The sequence below is a fragment of the Etheostoma spectabile genome, chromosome 3 (assembly GCF_008692095.1).
Source record: "Etheostoma spectabile isolate EspeVRDwgs_2016 chromosome 3, UIUC_Espe_1.0, whole genome shotgun sequence".
In the NCBI taxonomy this organism is placed as follows: Eukaryota; Metazoa; Chordata; class Actinopteri; order Perciformes; family Percidae; genus Etheostoma; species Etheostoma spectabile.
This window is the reverse complement of record NC_045735.1, coordinates 25,665,706-25,669,313: the sequence shown is the minus strand read 5'-3', so window position 1 is coordinate 25,669,313 and position 3,608 is coordinate 25,665,706. Positions and strand designations below refer to the sequence as shown.

The 3,608-nt window shown below is 41.5% G+C and overlaps 1 protein-coding gene and 1 long non-coding RNA gene across 2 annotated transcripts in view; one reads left to right on the top strand and one right to left on the bottom strand.

Moving 5' to 3' along the window:
* LOC116679146 (uncharacterized) overlaps nucleotides 1-2,241 on the bottom strand; it is a 4,381-nt gene extending 2,140 nt beyond the window's left edge. Inside the window, exons 1-2 of the long non-coding RNA XR_004329457.1 lie at nucleotides 2,179-2,241; nucleotides 1,825-1,827 (exon numbers count right to left, since the gene is read on the bottom strand). This is a non-coding gene — a long non-coding RNA (uncharacterized LOC116679146). The remainder of the gene's footprint in view (nucleotides 1-1,824; nucleotides 1,828-2,178) is intronic.
* The window catches only part of grik4 (glutamate receptor, ionotropic, kainate 4), a gene marked incomplete in the record, with an annotated part of 296,905 nt that overhangs the window by 104,526 nt on the left and 188,771 nt on the right, over nucleotides 1-3,608 (top strand).

Genomic DNA, 3,608 nt, shown 5'->3' with positions numbered 1-3,608 from the left:
TTACACTTTACTGTAAGGTTCCATTATGCCAGTTAAAAATGTTAGTCACTCATTAGTAAATAGAGATGTTTTACACTTTACCACACACACTTTACCTTTTTCATCTAATGAGTTATAATATCTTATTAATGATTTTAAAGGGTTCACGACCTACTAAATAAACCAATTACAAACTGTTCTTTAACCCTTTATAATGTAGCATTATTAGAAAGTGGTACCTATAATACTAATATGATAAGTCTGTATTACAGAAGTACTGTGTATACACAGATATTTTAGTTAGCTTGGGATAATTATATTCTGCACATGATGACCCCTGGGTCTTAGACATGCTTTCTTTAATAAAGCAAAATGTTTTTTAAACTCACAGTCACAGAGCCAGTTGCTATTTTCTGAACTGTAACTAATAATTCAAGGTGAAAGGATGGGGACTTGGAAACGAATGAATGTTGACAACATCTCACTGAAATTGGCTTCAGTTTGATAAGCTGAGAAGATTTATAGGTCTTCATGGGCTCTTTCCTCTCCTCTATGGAGTGAAGAAATTGCCTGGTTGTTCAGGTAACGTCAAACACATTTTGAATAGAAAGTGTTTTGGTGGAATAAGACAAGCAGAAATGATGAGGGAGATGAGACAATTGTACATGATGAGATATTGAGGTAGATTTTAGAGGTAGAGGTAGACCCATCATTGCGGGAAGTGCTGCTTCTTATGTAGGCCTATTGTAGTCTGACTATCACCAGACAAAGCCAAGCTCAATAGATTTGAGATTGAGCATTGGTCTGGGAAGTCTGCTTTGTATTTTCTCTGCACAAGAGGCGTGACCAACGGGCATAGTTCAAATTGGATTAGTGGATAGTTAATTCGATAGTGTTCAACCAATCAGACCAACAACCTGGGTGACGTAGAAGCGACAGCGGCGTCAACGGGTTGCTGCTGTTCTCTTAATACATCCATGGTTTCTGCACTTCAGTGGCGTTGAGTGGCCGCTATGTTGAATGTAAACAAGAAGCTGCTTGGTCGCTTCTCTATTGTCATTGTGTTAAACCTGCTAATAGTATAATAGTAATTACCATGTAGGTAAGCCAGTTTATGATTGGTTTCTGCAAAATTGTGAACTGAAGCAGGAGAATTAACGTGCAGGTTTCCAGACTGAGCTGCAAGGGGAAATCAAATCGCCGGCAGAGTGGGCGGGGTTTACCCAGTCTAGTCTATATTGCTTAACTGTAATAGAAATTAAAAATATATAAATTATTAATATAGTTATACTGGGATAATTTTTTATTTGGGGGTTTTGTGTGGGTTTAACCTGTATCCGCATTTGCTGTATCTGTCACTTGCGTCGAACCAAGTCGTAGTAGTAGTCTGGCACTCTGCTCTCTCTCTCTCTCACTCCTCTCCCGTGCATAATTTCTTTGGTTGCTCTGGGGCCTCACTTATAAAACTGTGCAGCGAATTTGCGTCAGAAGTGGCGTACGGAAAAAACATAGGATGTGAGTATGCACGGAAATATTCGTAAAACAAACTTGCACACACTCGTCCTGTGTCGGATTCCCTTTATAAATCACAATCAACTCTAAATGTGGTGCAGCTAGTGGTGCAGCCATTAAGTAGGCAGTGAAATGCGCCAAATTAATATTCATTCATACTGACATCATGCGCACAGAGGAAAACAAAGCAAAGGACGTTCACTCAATGTGAAGTTGTAGTTCTTGATAGAGGGCTAGAAAAGTGGAAAATATGTTAGGAGGGCACAGTTTGGGCATTACTAATGCCAAAGAAGCTGTAGAGTGACAACATGTTGCAGACACAGTTAATGCCACAGCCTCAGAGGCCGGACGTGGTCCAAATTAAAAAGAAATGGTCTGATTTTAAAATTGATGCAAAACAACGGCTTGCGCTACCAAGATAAAGTGTTTCTGCTACGGGACGCCGGAGCTGACCCCTCCTTGAAGTGGGACAGGTACACCGGCACCGGCAAGTGCTTTTCTCTGTAATGCTGGGCCCAAAACAGCACAGAGATCCAACAGGACAGCTCGAGGCAGTCAGAAGCAGGTCTCCGCCACTCGTCCTCGTCTGCCGGCAAGTCTTCTTGCTGTCGGACTCCATTTGCCACATCTCCCAACAATGCAAAGCCAGATGCTGTGCGTCATTACGCATGGCATGCTTTTTTCTACCCATCAATTTGATTGTATCTAAAAAGCTAAAGGTGTCTGAATTAATCTAATTGTAAATGACAAATAGTAGAGCATGGAATTAGTAAAACGTTCTATAATACCTTTCACAATGGTTCAAACATTTAGATCAACAGTAAAAACAACATTTAAAACAAAAATCAAACCATGAAAAAAAAAAACACTTAGTGCCTGGAACTGTCCGGCCTCATGACAACGACGCGGACGAGGCTTTCTTTCTACCATTTGTGTCCAGTGCGTGCATTATCACAGTATGTTTACACACAGCGGACATCAGGCACACACAGCAGCTGTTTGTGCACTACAGGGAACACTACCAAAGAGCGTCCCTTTTGAAACAGCGAAGATCTCACTTGCTGTGCATCGCCATCACCCAGGCTTATAACTCCTTATAAGGGTATCCGGGCACATTCTACGAGGGCACTGGCGGGTCTGCAGCCTTGTTCAGGGGCGTGACAGTGGCCGACATCTGCGTAGCAGCTTTCTGGGCATTCCCAATCCCATGCATCTGTTTCTATCTATGTGAAATGTCTGATCCCTCCATGACCCATTAGGTCCTTACCACACTCAACGCTGCATGTGTTCTGCCTGATGTCCCATAAATTGTCAGTCATGATGCAATTTCTCACCAATCATGCATGCCTATATTCATGGAATTTTTCGCCGTTGCATGTGTGTTCTGCCTGCAATCCTGACCCCTTCTGTGCTGAGAGAAAAGCGGGTTTCCCATAACTTATCATGTCAAATCCTGACAAATTTTTCCACTGACGATGCACACCTGCCATCATAACCTGGGCCTTGCAACAGTTAGGAACAGGTCATTACCATGGCAGGCCTTGGACGCAAGGGCGGGGAAGAATATCTTCACAACTGTGCATGTGCAAAGGGATGAATCCAATAGGGTCAGCTACGCCTGTACTCATAGAATATGGAGTTACGATTCGTAACTATTGTACACAAAGCTCTTTTTAGCTTTTTTAGTTAACAAAGTAAATGAGGAAAATGTCAAGTAAGAAATATTCTTCCACCTAAAATGAAAACTATAACGTACACCTTCAGATTTCAAGTTTGTTTCTTTCACCAAACCAAGACTGGATTATTCACCTAAAAAACTGTAGTGGGCGAAGTGACATACACAAGGTAAAGAATAAAGTTTTGCCGTTTTTGAGCTCTGATGAGGCTACATGTACTGTATATAGAAATACGAGCTTGTTCGACAATTTTGCTTTTTTCTTTACCTGCCGACTGGCTTATCGATCAGATTGATTCCCTGTTGCATTACTAATTGCTGAATTCAGAATTGTGACTGATAATTTGATGCGCCATTCATTAGCTTAATGACGGCCCAGTGCATGTTAGGTGTACCATCATTTGGTTTAAGAATAAAATGAGCAACATACCCAGGTCTTTAA